The sequence below is a fragment of the Crocuta crocuta genome, unplaced genomic scaffold (genome assembly GCF_008692635.1).
Source record: "Crocuta crocuta isolate KB4526 unplaced genomic scaffold, BGI_CrCroc_1.0 scaffold288, whole genome shotgun sequence".
Lineage (NCBI taxonomy): Eukaryota > Metazoa > Chordata > Mammalia > Carnivora > Hyaenidae > Crocuta > Crocuta crocuta.
In genome coordinates this window covers 1,873,293-1,894,588 of record NW_027532607.1, presented here as the reverse complement: position 1 = coordinate 1,894,588, position 21,296 = coordinate 1,873,293, and positions in this window count along the sequence as shown.

Sequence of the window (21,296 nt, the reverse complement as noted above, 5' to 3'; positions counted from 1 at the left end):
AGCTCAACGTGGGGCTCAAACTCAGGAGCCGTGAGATCATGACCTGAACCAAAGTCGGACATTTAACTGCTTAACTGACAGCCACCTGAAGCTCCTTTAAAAAAAAAAAAAAATTTTTTTTAAGAATGTCACTTTAAAAGTTTGATTCTTTGCAGTGAAATGCGGAATTTAGGCAACACAAGATTTTGTTGCTATGTTAATTGTGCTAAGTGAAGGCCAGTCCTCAGTACAACACAAACAAAACAGGGTACTTTTTGCCTTGGGAGCAGAAAGCTAAAGAGAGATGTAAGATACACATTTGTAGATTGTTCTCTCCTTGCAGGAAATAATCAGCTAAAAAAGGCCTTTCACTTTAATGAAAACACATTTTAAAGTACTGAATTTTGCTTATTCTGGCAAGATAAAAACAAGTTGTAAAGAAACCACTTCGGTCAAGACTAGAAGCTTTGGCCTTACTGCTATTGTTAAAAGCAATCCAAGAAATACTATTTAAGGCTAATTTTGCTGCTCTTTGAAAAGACTTTTGAAATCATACAGTGTCCGTAAGGGGGGAAAAAACACCCAATAAGCTGAATTGGAAGGACAGGTTCCTCCTTGACAGTAAGTGTCAAATTACATTGTCTCCTGACTGTGGATAAAACAGAACTGTGCTCTTCAGGGCTGCCAGCCCCTTACTTGACAACCACTATAAAAATTTTAACAATAAATGAAACTGACAGGCTACCCCACCAGATTGGGAACATATCTGAACTTCTACAGAAAGAGCCCGACTAGAGTTCATTCTCCTGGAGGCTGGTCTACTGCAACACCTCATGAAAACAATGATGGGCACATATTTATTTCCAAGGCATTTGTAGCCTGCACTCTGGTTCCAATCTTACCGCAGAACCAAGATCAATTTTCACAGCTTTTCACTAAATGGATAGGATGTGAAATTACTCCCATTGACGATAAGCATTCTCAAGGGCTCCGGTAATTGCGCAGCCCAACCCCGCAGAAAAGAGGCACTAACAAAAGCACACAGACAATTGGTTACCATCCATTTCCCCTGGTGCTGGCACGTGTAACTGCAGTAAAAATTGAGTTCTTGGGTAAACCTATTCCTTCCCAATCCAACCAGCAGAACACAGCCAGCAGGTGATTTCTTCTCCAGCAGTCTCTGGAAAGTTTGTGTACCCAAACCCAATCATAGCCAGGATTTGCAGGTTGAGAAGCCAAGGGCCTAAATTCTGGCAATTTCTACATATGAACGTCCCCCTCTCCCACCTCCACTCCCATTTTTTTATTCATTTGTGAGATGTGTGCCAAATGATCTCTTTCACAATGGACCAGAGTAAATAACTTCTTTATCATTTCTACCGTTAAAGGCTTGACTTAACATGGGATGCTTAAAGACAGCTCCTGCTTCTTGCCTTCTTATTGGTTTCATCTCAAATGCATCAGTCTATGTCACAGGGAAACAGAATGAAAACAAAGTAAGCAACTGTCAAGGTGGGATAGGACCTGGGCAGAAAGCCTGATAAAGTATGGGTGTGAGATGTACTGCTCTAAGTCCCCAGATCTCAGATTGTCGTGGAGCTAGCTACTGAAAGCTGATCCAGCACTAATGAAACCTCATTCTCAGGAAGGTGCCCATAAGGTCAACTTCCTTACTGCTATAAGAATGATTTATTTCCTCTAAAAGATTCCATCTAATTCAAACAAAATTAAATTTAATAGAAAGCACTTTACATGCTTATATAAATATAACTTAAGTAGGAAGTGGCTATTTTGACAGTTTGACGATAAAGGTATAGGCAACGTGAAAACAATTCTCATGAAGTACGTAGAAAATTGGATTAAAAATTGTTCCAAGATCGGGTTTACCTTTTGGAAATTCTGGTTCAGTTGGGATCTGGGCAACCAGTCTATCAACAGAAAGGCACATTTCTTTCATTCCTTTGCCCGTCTAAAGTTAAAAAAATAATAATAAATAAAATGTTCCTATCAGTGTTTGTTATCAAAGAATTTCCTTTTTGTAGTCTCAGAAAACCAAACAGGAGAAGAAAACCAACATTTTCTGAGTGTCAGACATTATTTTAGGTACTTTGTATACAGTATATATTTCATAAATGTTATCGAATTTAATTTTCACAACACTGAAGAATTATTAAACCCCAGGGTTTCTGGCTCCTAAGCATGAGCTCTTCCCTCTGTATTCCATTATAGCACACATGGTCTAGTTCATATCTGCCACCATACATAGTTACTAAAAAAATTTTTTTGTGATAACTTTTTAAGATCTCTCTTAGCAGCTTTCAAATGGGAAATAGGAACATAGAGTCACCATACTATATGTTATATTCCCATGACTTATTTATTTTATAACTGGAAGTAGCGCCTGTGTGGCTCAGCCAGTTGAGCATCCACCTCTTGATTTCACCTCAAGTCAGGATCCCAGGGTTGAGGGATCAAGACCTGTGTCAGGCTCTGTACTAAGCATGGAGCCTGCTTAAGATTCTCTTTCTCTCTCCCTCTCTCCTTCTCCCTTTCCCTGTCTCTTTCTCTCTAAACAATAAATAAATATGTTTTGTAACTGGAAGTTTGTACCTTTCGACCCCCTTCACTTCACTGTTGCATTCACTTCCTACCCCTGACCTCAGGCTGCTACCAATTTGTTCTCTGTATCTATGAGTTTGGATTTTGTTTTGGTTTTTGTTTTTTTAGATTCCACATATCTTTAAGATCATATAGTATTTATCTTTCTTTATATGACTTATTTCACTTAGCATAATGCCTTCAGGATCGATGCAGGTTATCACAAATGGCAAGATCTCCCTTTTTATAGCTGAAAAATATGCCATTATGTATATATTCACCACATTTTCTTTATTCATTCACCCATCAATGGACACTTAGGTTGTTTCTATGTCTTAGCTATTGCAAATAGCGCTATTATGATCATATACCTTCTTAGAGTTTTGTATACTCTATAGTTTTCTATACTCTTAGAATTTTCATTTTCTTTGGATAAATACCTGGAAGTAGAATTGCTGGATCATATAGTAATTCTATTTTTAATCTTTTTGAGGAAGCTCCGTACTGTTTTCCACAGGGGCTATCCCGATTACATTCCCACCTTCTCCTCATACTTCTTTCTTTTTGATAAAAGCCATCCTCACAAGTGAGGTGATCTATCATTGTAGTTTTGGTTTCCATTTCCCTGATGATGAGTGATGTTGAGCATCTTTTTATGTGTCTGTTGGCCATCTGTTTGTCTTCTTTGGAAAAGTTCTGTAAGATCACCTCCCATTTTAAAAATCAGTTTGTGTTTTTGCTATTCAGCTCTATGAGTTCTTTATATATTTTGCATATTCACCCTTTGACAGATCGGATTTGCAAAACTTTTCTCCCTTTCAGGTTTTTTTGGTAAGATTTCATTTTGTTGGTGGTTTCCTTTGCTATGCAGAAGCTTTTTAGTTGGATATAGTCCCATTGGATTTTTGCTTTTGTTGCTTTTGCTTTTGGTATCAACTCCAAAAAAATTTTCATTGCCAAGACCAATGTCAAGTAGCTAGCTGCCTATGTTTTCTTCTAGGAGTTTTATGGTTTTCAGGGTTTACATTGAAGTCTTTAATCCATTTTGAGTTAATTTGTGTGTGTATGGTGTAAGACGGTGGTCCAGTTTGGGCCACTGTGGCTCTCCAGTTTTCCCTGCACTATTTGTTGAAGAGACTCTTTACCCACTGTACATTCTTGGCTCCTTTGTCATAAATTAATTGACCATATGTATGGGTTTGTTTCTGGGCTCTCTTGTTCCACTGATCTATGTGTCTGTTTTTATGCCAATACCACAGTGTTTTATTAAAAATAATCTTAAAGTATAAACCTCATTAATAATTTACCACAAGAAGAAGCACCTGGGTGGCTCCTACACATAAGTGTCTGACTTCAGCTCAGGTCATGATCATGTAGTGCATGAGTCTGAGTCCCACATTGGGCTCTGTGCTGACAGCTCAGAGCCTGGAGCCTGCTTTAGATTCTGTGTCTTCCTCTCTCTCTCTGCCCCTCCCCCACTTGCACGTGCTCTCTCTCTCTCTCTCTCTCTCTCTCAAAAATATTAAAAAATTTTAATAAACACAAAATACAAATATTTTAACTTAAATTTGGTTATTACATTTTATTAAGGTTTTGTTGGGCAATACATGCACACCAGTGTGTTTCTGTATGAAATGGCAAAGTTGTAGAACTGTTCTAGGAAGCTACTGGACAATGAATCCTACCGGTGGAAATAAGCTCTAAACAAATCAGTTTATCATGCAAAAGGAAAAAATTGGAAACAATATGAAAATGACCCAGACCAGAAAAATAATTAAATATATTATGGTAGATTCATTAGGTATAATCTTCTGTAGCCATTAAAGTCACGCTTTCAAGAAAATTTTCATGATGTAAACATTATTTTAGTATAACATTGGGTTAAAAAGCAAGATACAAAATATACAATAGAATTTTAATTTTGTACAAAATGAAAATAAGCTAAAATATTAATGATTTTTCTCTAAATAGAATGAGAGGGATCTAATTTTATTTTTTAATTTTCTGTTTATTATAATAAACACTACTTATATAAGGAGGATTTAAAAAGCATTTTTAAGTGAAATAGTGTGAGGGGAATTCATGAAAATTTATTTTTTCTTCACTACTACCAGCCCCAAAATAGGGCTATTTCTTACAGAATTGATCAGTTAAAAGTCTTTTATTATCAGTAATAGCCAAATTGTGGAAAGAGCCCAAATGTCCATCAACTGATGGATAAAGATGTGATACACACACATACACACACACACACACACACACACTAGAATATCACTCAGCCATAAAAAAGAATGATATCTTGCCATTTGCAACAATGTGAGTGGAGCCAGAGGGTATTATGCTGTGCAAAATAAGTCAATCAGAGAAAGACAAATGCCATATGATTTCACTCGTGTGGAATTTAAGAACCAAAACAAAAGATCATGGGGGGGGGCGCAAACCAAGAAACAGACTCAACTATGGAGAACAAATTGATGGTTATCAGAGTGGGGGAGGTGGGAGGATGCGTGAAATAGGTGATGGGAATTAAGGAGCACGCTTGTGATGAGCACCAGGTGATCTATGTAAGTGGCGAATCATTATATTTTATATCTAAAATTAATACTCTATGTTAACTGGAATTTAACTGAAAACTTATTTTTAAAAGGCATTTATTGGGCTAACCACTGAGTTATATGCTAATACGGGCAAAATAAAGGAACATAAGTCACTTTCTCTGGCCTCAATTAACTTAAAAACCCAAATGGAGAATTTCTCCTGAGTCTATTTTGTGTGTACATGAGTGATGAGAACTAAATAGACAATCCCCCAGAATCCGCCCAAAATCAATTTTTCACTGCTGTTACTGCTGCAGGACACTTGCTTCTGTATTGTACCTCAGAATTCTGATCTTAATCACTGCTCCTCCATCACTGTTCTGCTGTCTTTGTTCCCTCCTCCTTTCCCTGTTATTTGACATCCATTCTCTGCAGATTTCTCTCTAGCCACACTTGACTTCCATTGGGTGCCTGCTATTGTAAAATGACATATATCCCCATTTATCGAATTGGTTGACAGTGCTTGTTTTTACATTTCCTTTTGCCAAAAACGGTGAAGGGTCTGAGATTTCCCCCTACTTGCAAATTAAGAAGTTAGCCTATCACTATTTCATGACAGAAGGCATAAGACTAGTGGGTCAGAGACAAAAAAAACTTTATTACTCACGGCACATCAATCAGTAGGAGCTTCATAATTCCACCTGTTCCTCTTGCCCCCAAAGTCATAAAGGGTAATACACAGGGGGGCCCAGGTAGATGCTATGCACACAGATTTGCTTCAAAGCTGAGGACCCTGAGTTGAGGGAATCTGAATGTTTTATAATGGGCTGCAAGAGAACCTGCCCAAACTTTGACCTGGTGGGAGACCTTATATTATTATATTTGATAGTAAACAAACCTGCCCTTTGCTATACAAGAGGGATACAATCTTTTAAGTCTCTTTCACTAAATAAATATCCTCATAAAACTAGCCTGGGACAAAAGCTATCAGTACATCTGTCACAAGACCAGGAGAAACATGGGAGATTATGAAGAATTGTCTCCAGCATCTTTTCCAACATTTTGGGTAACACTTCATTTTGATAAAATTGAAAACTTAGGGAGAAGTTGCAAGAATAGTACAAGGAACTCCCTTATACCTCTGTGTTTGCTGATTACATTTGCCTTTTTTTTTTCACCCCTTTATGTCCTGTGTGTATCCAATTTTCAGAGCAACTTGAGAATAAGTTGGAAACCTGTCACAAGATAGAGGTGTGTCCCAATGTTGATGATATTAAATATCATTTGGTTGGATGGTGTCTGCTCAGTTTCTCCACTATAAAGTTACTACCTTTCTCTTTATGATTAGTAATTTTGGGGTGAAATACTTTGAGATTATGTAAATATGCTGTTTCCCATAAAAAATATACCTGCTGGTTTTAGCATGATGACTACCTAACATCATCATATCTTCTATATCAGTTGTCTTGCTGAAGAGCTTTCTGTTCTGCATTTTTAAAAATTTATATCAACTATGGGCTCAGAATTCTATTTTATAATCTACCACTGTCATTTTCTGTGATGCTCCACTTGTCTCAGGTTTGGACAGTAGGAGCTCCTTCAGGCACATTCTGGTGCAGCAAGATCTAGGTTCATCTTGTGCTTTCCCTATTTCAACCTTGGAACTAATCTTTTCCCCAGTGGTTCTTCCAGAGGGAAATACTTTGAAACTAAGATCTTCACTCTTCCTGTGTTCATTTCTACCAGTGTAATATAATTTCTAGGCTCTGACAGGAAGCAGACATGTATACACACAATCATGAGTTCAGATTGATATCCAATTCCAAATTCCAAACCAACACTGCAGGATACATCCTTTGTTTTCTTTTGAGATATGATTGATATATAACATTGTATTTGTTTTATGTACAGTATAATGATTTGATTGTATTCTGAGAAATTATTACCAAAATTAGTTAATATCCATCACCACATAGTTATAAGGTTTTTTTCCTTATGAGAACTTTTAAAATCTACTCTTAGCAACTTTCAAATGTAGAATATAGTTTTAACTATAGTCACCATGCTGTACATTACATCCATAGGACTTACTTATAACTGGAATAACTCAAAATTTATAGCCTTTGACCTCTCTTTCACCCCTCATCCTCTGCTGCCTTTGCAACCACCAATCTGTTCTCTGTATCTAAAAGGTTTTTATTTTTGTTTTTTCTTTTTTACATCCTTTCCATATGAACTCTATTCTCTATCGTGAGAAGCCCAGATCTCATTCTCTTGAATATTTTTACTCATTGCAATAAACAGAAAAAAATCTTCAGAATTGCTAACTTGTATCACTGTGAAAAGCAAACTTACTAGTGTTCAAGATTACTTGTTTCTCCTATAAGGTCAAATTTACATAAAAGGCACAGATTTTAAGTATACAATTCAGTGAATTTGACAAATACATGCATTGATAAGATCTAGAATATTTCCATCACCTTGGAAGTTCTGTTGGGTTTCTTCTCAATCCATCCTACACGCTTTCAGGCTACTTCTGTCTGATTTGTTCACCATTGATTACTTGTGCCAGCTCTGGAGTTTCATATAAATAGAACCATACAGTATGTACTCTTTTGTGTCAGGATTGTTAAACTCAGCATAGTGTCTAAAAGATTCGTCCATGTTTTTGTATATTATTGGCAGTTCCATTTTATTCCTGAGTATTCTTCTATTGCATGGATATATGAAAGTTCCAAAACAGATGGATATTTATACTGGTTACAGTTTTCTATGATGAATAAAGCTGCTTTTTATGGATCTATAGTTTCATTTCTCTTGGATAAATACCTAGATGCAGAATGTTCAAAATCCTAGGATAGATATAACTTCAAATCTGTAAGAAACTACAAACTCTTTTCCAGGATGGCTTTACAATTTTATGCTCTTATCAACAATGTATGAGCATTCCATTTGCTCCAAATCCTTGCCAAAGTTTCATGTCATCAGTGTTCATAATTTTAGCCATCCTAGTAGGTATGGAGAGCTATTTCACTGTGACTTTTATTTGTTTCCCTGTTAAATATTATGTTGAACACTTTATATGTTTATTGGCCATCTGGATGTCTTCCTTTGGAAAATGTCCATTCAAATCTTCTATCAATGATTTTTAAAAATTGAAGTATAGTTGACATACAGTGTTAAATAGTTTCAGGTGTACAACATAGTGACTTGACAAAACTATACATGATCCTATGCTCACCACAAGTTTAGCTACCATCTGTCACCATACAATGCTGTCACAATACCTTTGACTATATTTCCTATGTTACCTTTCATCCTGGTGATGTATTCATTCCATAACTGGAAGCCTATATGTCTCATACCTCTTCACCCATTTTGCCCATGAAACCACCCCTCCCCTCTGGCAACCACCAGTTTATTCTCTGTATTTATGGGTCTGTTTCTGCTTTTGTTTAGTCTTCCCCCCCTCCATATTCTGTATATAAGCATAATGGTACTTGTCTTTCTCTTATCTCACTTAGCATAATATCCTCCAGCTCTATCCATGGTGTTGGCGAATGACAAGATCTCATTCTTTTATATGGCTGAGTAATATTCCATTCACCTATTGATGGACACTTGGATTGCCTCCATTTTGTGGCTATTGTAAATAATGCTGCAAATAAACATAGGGTGCATATATCTTCAAATTACTGTTTTTGTTTTGGGGGATAGATAGTAGTGGAATTAATGGATCATATATTTCTATTTTTCACTTTTTGAGAAACATCTGTATGGCTTTCCACAGGGGCTATACCACATTACATTCCCACTAACAGTGCCCAAGGGTTCCCTTGTCTCTATGTCCTCCCCAAGTCTTCTTATTTCTTGTCTTTGATACTAGCCATTTTAACAGTTGTAAGGTGATCATCTCCTTGTGGTTTTGATTTGCATTTCCCAGATAGTTAGTGATGTTGAGCATCTTTTCACGTGTCTGGCCTTCTGTGTGTTGTCTTTAGAAAAATGTCTATTCTGGGGGCGCCTGGGTGGCTTAGTCGGTTGGGCGTCCGACTTTCGCTTAGGTCATGATCTCGCGGTTCGTGGGTTCGAGCCCCGCGTCGGGCTCTGTGCTGACTGCCAGCTCAGAGCCTGGAGCCCATTTCAGAGTCTGTGTCTCCCTCTCTCTCTGACCCTCCCCTGCTCATGCTGTCTCTCTCTCTCTCTCTCTCTCCTAGAAATAAATAAAAAATATTAAAAAAAAAAAAAAAAGAAAAATGTCTATTCTGGTCCTCTGCCCATTTTTAATTGGATTATTTGGGTTTTCTTGGTGTTGTAGGAGTTAAGTATTTTGGATATTAACCCCATATCAGATACATTATTTGCAAATATCTTCTATCATACAGTAGATTGCCTTTTTGTTTTGTTGATCGTTTCCCTCACTATACAAAAGCTTTTTATTTTGATATAGTCCCAATAGTTTATTTTTGCTTGAGGAGACATACCTAGGAAAATACTGCTAAAGCTGATGTCAGATAAATTACTGCCGATGTTTTCTTCTAGGAGATTTATGGTTTCAGATCTCACATTTAGGTCTTTAATCCATTTGAGTTTATTTTTGTGTGTGGTATAAGAAAGTGTCCAGTTTCTTATGCAGGTAGCTGTGCAGTTTTTCTAGCACCATCTATTGAAAAGACGGTCTTTCCCCCACTGTATATTCTTGCCTCTTTTGTCATAGATTAACCATAAAGCATGAGTTTATTCCTGGGTTGTCTATTCTATTCTTTTGACCTGTGTTTCTATTTTTGTACCAGTACCATCCTTACTATAGCTGTCTAATATATCTTGAAGTCTGGGTTTAGGATACCTCCAGCTTTGTTCTTCTTTCCCAAGATTGTGTTGACTATTATAGGGTTTTCTGTGGTTCCATACAAGCTTTAGGATTATTTGGTCTAGTTCGTGTGAAAAATACTACTGGTATCTTGATAGGGACTGCACTTAATCTGTAGATTACTTTGGGTAGTATGGATATTTTAACAATATTATTTCTTCCAATCTATGAGCATGGTATGTCTCTCCATTTTCATAGTCTTCAGTGTTTTCATCAATGTTTTATAGTTTTCAGAATACCGATCTTTCACCTTGGTTAGTTTACTCCTAGATGTTTTATTCTTGTTTTCATGTAGCAAGTGGAATATTTTCTCTTTCTGCTACTTCATTATTAGTATATAGAAATGCAACAGATTTCTGTATATTAATTTTGTTTCCTGGGGTGCCTGAGTGGCTCAGTCAGTTAAGTGTTGGACTCTGGATTTGGGCTCAGGTCATGATCTTGTGGTTTGTGAGTTTGACCCCTGCATCAGGCACTGCACTGACAGTGCAGAGCTTGCTTGGGATTCTCTGTCTCCCTCTCTCTCTGCCCCCCCCCTTGTGTGTGCTCTTGGGGCTGGCTGGCTGGCGCATGCTCACTCTCTCTCGCTCTCAAAATATAAATAAAATAAACATTTAAAAATTGTGTATGCNAGGACACTTGTGGGGATGAGCACTGAGTGTTATGTGGAAACTAATTTGACAATAAACTATTTGTAAAAAATAAAAAAATAAAATTGTGTATGCTGCAACTTCACTGAATCATTTATTCTCATGGTTTTTTGGTGAAGTCTTTAGGGTCATTTAAATCTTTTTTAAAAATGGCTTATTGAGATACAGTTCACATACCATACAATGCATCTATTTAAAGTATACAATTCCGTGGCTTTTAGAATATTCAGAGTTGTGCATTCAGCACAATTTTAGAACATTTTCATCACTCCAAAAAACAAAAACAAACAAACAAGAAAAAAACCTTACTCCCTAACCATGTACCTCCCACAATCCTCTATCTCCTCCAGCCCTAGGCAGCCACTAAATCTATTTTCTGGCTCTAGTTTCATTCCTTTACATATGAATATACAATTTTCTTCCCTTTATTGAAGAGACTGTCTTTTCTCTATTGAATATTCTAGTCTCCCTTGTCAATATGTATTGACCCTATAAGTATATAGATTTATCTCTGGGCTCTTAATTCTGTTTCATTAGTCTGTGTCTGTTCTTATGCCAATACCATACTGTTTATTACTATAACTTTATAATATAGGTTAAATCAGGAAAGGTGATACCTCTCAGATGGTTTTTCTTTCTCAGGATTGCTTTGGCTATCAAGGTCTTTTGCGGTTCTATATAAATTTGAGGATTGCTTTTTATGTACTTCTGTAAAAAAATGCTCTTGGTGTCTCGATAGGGATTGCATTGTGCCTATAAATGACTTTGGGTAGATGGACATTTTAACAATACTAAGTCTTCCAACCTATGGACATGGGATACCTTTCCATTTATTTCTGTCATCTTTGATTTCTTTCACCAGTGTTTTATAGACATCTTCAATGTAGAGATGTTTCACATTGATTAAATTTATTCCTATGTATTTTATTTTTGATGCTATTGTAAATAGGATTTTCCTTTTTCAGGTGATTTGTTACTGTGTAAAAATGCTACTGATTTTTGTATGTTAGCTTTGTATTCTGCAACTTTACTCAATTCATTGATTAGGTCTAAGAGGTTCTTTGTGGGGTTTTGGTGGGGGAGGTAGAGGTTTTTCTTTTGTTGGTTTTAGTCTTTAGGATTTTCTCTATATAAAATCATGTCATCTGCAAATAGAGACAGTTCCACTTCTTCTGATTCAGGTGCTCTTTATTTCCTTTTCCTGGCTAATCACTCTGGCTATAACTTCCAGGACTATGTTGAATAGGAGTGGTGAGAGTAGGCACCATTATCTTACTTCTGATCATAGAGAAAAATCTTTCAAACATTCACTATTAATGTTAGTTAGAAATGGCCTTACTATGTACCTCAAGATTGAGGTACAATCTTTCTATACCTAATTTATGGAGAGTTTTTAAAAATCATGAATGGATGTTTAATTTTGTCAAATGTGTTTTTCTGTGTCTATTGTCATAGTCATAATATTTTTCTCTTTCATTCTATTAATGTGATGTATATATTGACTTTGCCTATGTTGAACTAGCCTTGCATCCCAGGGATGAATCCCACTTGTTGATGGTGAAGGATATCTTGAATATGAAGCTAAATTTGGTTTGCTATTATTTTATTGAGAATTTTTGCATCCATGTTCATTAGGGATATTGACTAGTAATTTTCTTGTAGTGTCCTTTTCTGGCTTTGGTATCATGGTAATACCTCATAAAATGAGTTTAGGAGTGTTCCCTCCTCTTCGATTTTTTGGAAGAGTTTGGGAAAGATTCGTGTTTCTTTAAATTCTTGGTAAAATGCACCAGTAAAACCATCTGATCCTGGGCTTTTCTTCATTAGGAGATTTTTTTATTACTGATTCAGTCTTCTTACTAGTAATTGGTTCATTCATAATTTCTATTTATTTCTGATTTGGTCTTGGTAGATTGTACATTACTAAAAAGTTTTGCATTTCGTCTAGGTTGTTTAGCTTATTTAAATATAGTCATTAATAGGCCTCTTAGGGTCCTTTGCATTTCTGTAGGATTAGTTGCGATGTCTCCTTTTTAAATTATAATTTTGTTGATTTGAGTCCTTTTTTCCTTGATTAGTCTCACTAAAGGTTTTTCAATTTTATATTTTCAGAGAAACCACTCTTAGTTTTGTTATTTTTTTCTATTGTTTTCCTGTTTCATTTATTTATACTCTAATCTGTATTATTTCCTTCCTTCTGCTAACTTTGGGTTCAGTTCTTCTTTTTCTAGTTCCTAACGGCATAGACTGGGATCTTTTATGTTTCTGTATCTAGGTGTTTATTGCTACGGAATTCCCTCTTAGAACACCTTTTGTTGTATCCCATAAGTTTTGGTGTGATGTGTTTCTATTTTCCCTCATCTCTTTCATTTCCCTTTAATTTCTTTGATCCATTGGTTGCTTAGGAGAGTGTTAACTTCCATGTATTTGTGTTTTCCAGTTTTCCTCCTGTTACTGATTTCTAGTTTCATGCTATGTGGTCAGAGAAGATACTTGATATTTCTAGTCTTCTTGAATGTGCTAAGACTGTTTTGTGACATAATATATGGTCTATCATAGGAAACATTTCATATGTACTTGAGAAGAATGTATATCCTGTTAATACACAGATATAATGATCTGCATACCTTTGTTAGGTCCATTTGGTCTATAGTGTTGTTCAAATCTGTTTCCTTATTCTCTGTGTGAATGATCTACCCATTGCTGCAAGTGAAATATTAAGGTCCCCAACTATTATATTGTTGTTGATTTCTTCTTTTAGCTCTGATAGTTTTTCCTTTGTATATTTAGGTACTCTAGTATTATTGATTGCATAAAGATTTATAATTGTTCTTTTTGTTGGATTCATCCTTTTATCATTGTATAATGACCTTCTCTTTTTAGCATTTTTAAAGTCTATTTTGCCTAAGTATAGCTATCCCTGACTTTTTCTTGGTTACTATTTGCTTGAAATATCTTTTTCCATCCCTTCACTCTCAGTCTGTGCATCTTTAAGTCTACAGTGAGTCTTGTAGGTGGTTTTCATTGGATCTTATTTTTTTTAATCCATTCAGCCATTTTGTGTTTTTTGATTGGAGAATTTAATCTATATTTAAAGTAATTATTGATAGGTCAGGATTTACTATTACCAATTTGTCGTTTTCGGGCTTTTGTAGCTCTTTTGTTTCTTGTTTCATATTCAGTTGTCTTTTTTGTTTTGATGCCTTTTGGTATAAGTTTTGACCTCTTTTATTATGTTCTTTTGTATACTTACTATAGGCTTTTTTCTGGTTATCATGAGGCTTACATAAAATATCTTAAAATTATAACACCCTGTTTTAAAGTGATAACTTACTTCAATAGCAAGCCTAAACTTTATACTTTCACTTCTCCCCCTTACATTTTAGTTTGTTGATATTACAGTTTACGTAATTTTTATACTGTGTAATCAGTAACAAATTATTGTAGTTATGGTTTTTATATTTGTTTTTTAACTTCTATTTTTTAAATGTTTGCTTTTGAGAAAGAGTGCACGTATGGGGGAGGGGGGCAGAGAGAGAATCCCAAGCAGCCTCCTTGATGTCAGTGCAGAGCATGACTCAGGGCTCAAACTCACGAACCATGAAATCATGACCTGAGCAAAAATCAAGAGTCAGACACTTAACTTCCTAAGGGCCCCTGGTTGTTTTTGCCTAAATGTTTATTTTAGAGAGAGAGCACAAGCAGGATAGGGGCTGAGAGAGAGAGACGGAATCCAAAGCAGGCTTCAGGCTCTGAGCTGTCAGCACAGAGCCTGACGCAGGGCTCAAAACTCCCAAACTTTGAGATCATGACCTAAGCAGAAGTTGGATGCTTAAACGAACTGAGCCACCCAGGCACCCCACCTGTTTTTAAACTTTTAAACCAGAGTTACAAGCTAATTACATACCACTGTTATAATACAGAATCTAACTTTGACTGTATATATATTATATTACCAGTGAGTTTAAATACCTTTTTATGTTTTTAAAATGTTAATTAGCATCCCTTTACTTTCACTCAAAGAACTCCCTTTAGCACTTCTTCTAAGGCTGTTCTAGTAATTATGAACTCCCTCAGCTTTTGTTTGCGGAGACTTTCCTTTCCAAAGGACAGTGTTGCTGCATATAGAATTCTTGGTTGACAGGTTTTTTTCTTTCAATATTTTGAACATATCATCACATTCTCATCTGGCCTAAAATGTTTCTGTCAAGAAATCTGCCAAGAGATTTATGAGGGTACCCTTGCATGTAACTTCTCTTTTGCTGCTTTTATAATTTTTTCTGTCTTTGACTTTTGACAATTTAATGTATCTTCTTGTGGCCCTACTCAGGCTCAACCTATTTGGCATCCTTTGGGCCTCATGAATCTTGATGTTCATTTCTCTCTCCAGGTTTGGGAAGTTTTCAGCCATTATTCCTTTAAATATACCACTTTCTGTCCCTTTCTCTTCTTTTCCTGGCATTCCCATAATGTGGATTTTGTTTCTTTTGTGTCTCAGAAGTCCTGTAGGTTTCTTCATTCTTTTCACTTTCTTTGTGCTCTCTGACTGGATAATATCACATTTTCTGTGTTCTAGGTCACTGCTTCTTTCTTCTGCATGGTTGAATCTGGCTTTAAAGCTCTATTGAATTCTTCAGTATAGTCATTTTTTTTTTTTCCAGCTCTAGAATTTCTATTTGGGGCTGTTTTGATGGCTTTTATTTCTTTGAACCCTTTGCTCACACATTTTTCTAATTTCATTTAGTTGTCTGATCAGTAGATAACACATTCCCACATGAGGAACAGCATTATGGCAACAAAACTTTATAATTTGGTAAAAATCAGGACACCTGGGTGGCTCAGTCAGGTAAGCATCTGACTTTGGCTCAGGTTATGATCTCCTGGTTTGTGGGGACGAGCCCCGTGTCGGGTTCTGTGCTGACAGCTCAGAGCCTGGAGGCTGCTTCAGATTCTGTATCTCCCTCTCTCTCTCTGACCCTTCCCTGCTCACACTGTCTCTCTCTCAGAAATAAATTTTTTTAAAAATTTAATTATAATTTGGTAAAAATCAAATGCATGGTCACCTTAATATATTTTTTATTTTATTTTTAACAGAATCAATAAGTGATATTATACCTAATAAATTCTTTCTTTTGGATCCTAAGTAGATATTTCTCTAGTTATGAGTTTTACGGGGGATGTTTAAAAGCAAACTTAAATATCAAAAAGAAAATATTCAAAAACACACAGTGAGAGCCTATTGCTTTATGGCTGTGCTATGAAACATGTTTGATAGGTTGTACCTGTGAGAATCGTCAGTGCTATGAGTGTATGTGTTCATACAGTGAAATTTGCCACATGAGAAAATGGGGGACTGGGGACATCCCACTCATAGCATTCTGAAAACTAGCAGACTCACCAAGATGTTCAAGAAATGGTGTCTTTCCCGTGCTCATGCTGCCTCTCTCTCCCTCTCTCAGAAATAAATAAATCATTAAAAAAAAAATTAAAAAAAAAAAAAGAAATGGTGTCTTTAAATATGAAGGCATAAACATACATAGGAAGTAGGAAGACAGACCCCAGTTTAGGAAAGAGCTGGTCTAGGTCTAAATCCTGGCTCCCTTACCAGCCACTTCTAACTCCTCTGAGCTTTATTTTCCCTCATTTATAAAGTAGTGGAATGCATCCCAAAGTAACAAGGTTGTTGTGAGGATTAAATGAGATTAAATGTGGGCAACTGGCTGGCTCCATTGGTGAAGCATGTGACCCTTGATCTCAAGATTGTAAGTTTGAGCCCCATGTTGGATGCAGAGATTACTTAAAAATAAAAACTTTTTTAAAAATGAGATTAAATGTTAATGACTTGTGGTTAGGAATCAGGCCTGCCCTCATTGCCAGTCGACAGTGGGGGGTTGGGAGGGGGGATCTTTTCTTCCCTGCCTCTATCCACTTTTAAGGGGGTTTTGTGGTCTCAAAAGAGCATGAGTTTTGGTGTCATTGGAGCTAAGAATCCTGGCTTTGCTACTTAAAAATTTGTGATCTCACGGGTGCCTGGGTGGCTCAGTCAGTTAAGCGTCTGACTTCAGCTCAGGTCATGATCTTATAGTCAGTGAGTTCTAGCCCCGCATTGGGCTCTGTGCTAACAGCTTGGAGCCTGCTTCAGATTCTGTGTCTGTCTCTCTCTCTGCACCCCCTCCCCACCCAGCTTGCTTTCTCTTTCTCTCTCAAATATAAACATTAAAAATTTTTTAAAATATTCTAAAAAAACTAAAAACTTACGTCAGGCAAGTTATTTAATGTCGTCAGGTACAAGGACACCTACCACATTAGGCTAATTGTGCAGATTAAATCACATGGTTTATATTTAGCTCCTACCACAGCAAATGATAGGGGACATTCAATACTTGCTATTTTGCTATAGTATGTGTCCCTTAAGTGAATGGCCTCACATGCCATCGGTAAATGGGGAATTGGTATAAGATGAAGTCATGTTAGTTCCTATGTAACTTTTTTCTAGCCTCTTAATGTTTGAAGCAACCAGAGGGTAAGCCTTTGCACAATAACTACCTCTTTAATAAGAGGAAACTTAGTATTCTATGAAGGCCTTTAGGAAAAGCTGAGAATACATAAAGCTGCCTTCTTTACCTGCAGAAAAGGACTGATTGATGGTTAGAATCCCTATGTTATACTGATGGCAAGCATTCTGGAGAAAATGAGGATACAGATAAAGCTGAGAAGATATGTTCTTTTTTCTTTTTTGGGGGGGCCGGGGAGGGGGCAAAGATATTTCCTAACTTTCAACCAGGATAGATTAGTGAACACCACTCCTTAAATCTAACGCTTAATTGTGATTCAGCTGGTCTCTATTAGGAATTAATGTCCTCCAGAAGGTATATGTAGGTGTTTAAAGTAGGCTTCATGCCCAATGCGGGGGTTGAGTCCACAACTCTGAGATCAAGACCTGAGCTAAGATCAAGAATAGGATACTTAATTGACTGAGCCACACTGGTTCCCCTGTCCTCCAGGACTTTCATGTCAAAAGCACCCCCAGGAGCCCCCCCAGTTCAAGGCCAGAATGCAGTGTACAGATGTTTGTGCAAATTGAGGTTTAACGGAGCTCACATTTTATTAGTTTTGACAGGTTTTGCTAGTGCTCTCGTTACAAAATTGCTTAGTTTTGAGTGGTCTGCCCCACACCAGCCCAATTTGTAGACCATGGGAGCTTTGTCAGGAACAAATAGATGGTGTGACAGCAAAGACTTCCGTATCCCTTTCCCTCCGGTGTTTCTTAGGCACTTATTGTAAAAAAAATCTAAGCAAGGTAAGTGTACTAATGAAAAAAATGGCTCACATTTACTGTGTGCTTTTTACAAATGAGTGAACTCTAATTATCACAACCACCCTGTGATCTAGGGGCTCTGTAGTATACCCATTCACTAACTGCAGAAACTAAGACTTAGAAGTAACATGAGGGGCGCCTGGGTGGCTTAGTCGGTTGAGCGTCCAACTTTCACTTAGGTCATGATCTCGCGGCTCGTGGGTTCGAGCCCCGCGTCGGGCTCTGTGCTGACTGCCAGCTCAGAGCCTGGAGCCTGTTTCAGTCTGTGACTCCCTCTCTCTCTGACCCTCCCCTGCTCACGCTGTCTCTCTCTCTCTCTCTCTCTCTCTCCTAGAAATAAATAAAACATTAAAAAAATATATATTAAAAGAAAAAAGTAACATGAGAAATTGGAGATTAAGTAACTTGCCTGGGTCACCCAGCTGGAAAGTGGTAGAGACTTAAAGACAATATACAATATGTTTAAATGCATAGAAAAAGACAGGCTTTGTCAGTTTTTTAACATAAATGAGAATTACATTTACATTTTTTTAAATTTACAGGCATTTCCCTGTTAGAAACTAAAGGAAAGCTGTTGATAATTCACAGCTATTTATACTTCAAGACTCATGTTTCATTCTAAGAAATCAGGCTCATCAATTATTTGCATTTGGTAACATGTTAATTATACAAATAATTAGCCGTGAGACTAGACATGAACATGAAAGTATAATGAATAGTTTTGCTAATTGCTCTTTTCTGTTATGGACAGTTCCTGATCTGAAGTATTAAATGGCTCCTGTATTCGGCTTGCTAAATTCTCTTTTCACTTCATGGAAAAGTCCAAATCAGGGATGGCAATTAGATTTTATCCATTGCACCAGCCATAACCCAGTGATTATGACTGTTGAGAAGCATTCTGGGAGACTCTCTGGGCCCCAGGGGAAATCACATGGTGATTGATGGGTCATCTTGCCACAGGTGAGTGTAGGTTGGCAGCAGATGGGCCAGATTTTCGCCATTTCTGGCCTGTGGAGAAATGTATTTCAATTGCACCCCCTAATAATTCTACAAATGTGCTGTATTCTGAGGTGGAGAGATGAAAAAGAATCAGATATGGATTCTGTGTTCTAAAAAGAAAAGCATAAATGGCCATACATAAAAAGTGCTAAGTGCTCTAAAAGTAATAGATAGTGTGACATAAGGCATCAGAGGAGAGAATGGATTGTTTATCGTAACAGGAAGGCTGGGCCAGACATGGATCAAGTGTCCCTTCTGAGGTAGGCCTTAATACATAGAAATGGGGACCAGAGGTAAAATGAGGAAGGCTCAGCTTTTTTTTTTTCCCCCATTTTTGGGCAGATGATGAATCACCTGCCATAATGAAGAAGGAAATGTGAAACAGTGGCCTGTACATAGGAAGAGTTCAATGGGGCTGGAATGTAGGAAAATAAAGGAAGGTCAAGTTGGGAAACAAGGGCAGGCCCAGGTTGTAAAGGGCCTGGGAACACCAGATTAGGAATGCTCTAGAACAATGTCTCTCAAGGTGTGTCCACAGGATATTCATACTTTTTACGTAACAAAAGGCTCTTGCTGTGAACCGTGTGTGAGAGAAGCATTGAATTAAAACAAACAAATTCCCATGCAGGAGTTTTTAGAGCTTTTAAAAGGCTAATGTGCACTGTGAATTTCCAAGACAGACTTGTAGTTTGCAAAAATCCCAAACTTAGTGATCATAGACTTGTCTTTCTTGGAGCACCGCATGAGATTAGCATCTGCAGGAACTCTATGAACATAATATTCACTGTTACCTGCCAATTGACCAACTGACGACTGATCTAGAAACCTATATTATCATTGCACGAATAGGAAGACAATTATTTGCCCCCAAAGCAGCACCAATCCCCTCCCTCCCCAAATCTCCTGCTGCTTTACCTTTACAAAGATCTGGTTCAGCCGCTGACCCTTTGCCCTCCTTTCTGCCAGACCGAGTTACTCTCATTCCTGGAGCTCTGTTCCTTCCCTGATAAAATTTTGCCTTGTTTCAGGGCTCTAATGGTTCTGTGTTTTGAATCTCCTGTCATCCTGGATCCCAGATGTGCTGCCTGATGCCCCTTGACCCTTCCCCCTGCCTGCCTGTACTCTTTCTTTACTGCTGCCCTGACCTCTACATACTTTGAGTGCTTCTGGTCCTTCTGGTAAACCTCAAGATGTCCCATCTCCAGCTGCTCACTATGCTGGGGTACCTGTGGCTCCAGCTGCCTGGTCAGAGACGAGATACCTGTGTGCTATGTTCTGGGGGGGCTGGGCTCATGCATGCCCAGGAAACACCCTTCTGCTACTTCTCCCAGCTACGGTGGCTTCCAGGTGAGATTCCATAATTTTGCTTGGGAGGGATGAACAAGAAACCTCTAAATTTAACATCATTTAATTATCTCAGGTAGAGGGGGAAAATCTTAGCAGTGACGTGTTTAGGGCTGCACTCCAAAGAATCATCTGTTGATTGGACAAATTCGGTGGGCTCCCACAACCTAGAGGGGTGTGTGAAATCTCTAAGTGTTTAGAGATCCACAGTGTCCTATTAGGTATTCAACAAGAGCCAACTGTGGTGAGATTAAGCCAGGCTGGGTAAGTGGCCCAAACTTTGGGAATAAGAGCATGACTGGCGAGGCAAGTAAAACTCTGGAAGATGAGATGCTGCCATTATGAACCAACTGTTGTGACCCCAGAAAAGGATTTGGGATTCATTGTAAGAGTGTGCCACAAAGACTGTGGCCCCAAGAGGCCTACCAATTTTTGGAAACTATTTTTGTTCATTTTTCCTAACCAATGTTATCTTTGTAAAGAATGTGCAGTTCTAGTTGATGCATTTCAAGAAGGGAATAATGGAGTTCACAAGGCATTTTAAGTCAGGGGGCGTCAGTTTGAAGCCAAGCGGAGGCTGACAGGGGATATACTCCAGTCTAGAAAATTCTGAAAGGCACGGATAATGTGAACATAGACCAAAACCCACTTATTCGAATGAGATGTATTCTGAGATAGGGTCAAGGAAGGAAAAAAAGGTTACTAAATGTATGGAACTCCTTACCCCCCAAGAGGTGGCATGGGCTGAAAATAGAAATAGCTTCAAAGCTGCTTACATAACATTGTGGCCGCTGGAACTATCCTGGGTTATTGAGGAAAATATGATTGTTGTAGATAATAGGGAAGCCAAGTGTGTCTTCCTAAATACAGCCCAGATCCTGGGTTGGACCACACATTTAAAGTGCTGTCCTCTTTATCAGCTGCCTACCTAATATTAGGCATCATGGCAGCACTTTTATATACATTATCTTTAATCCTAATAATACTGCAGGAGATAATAA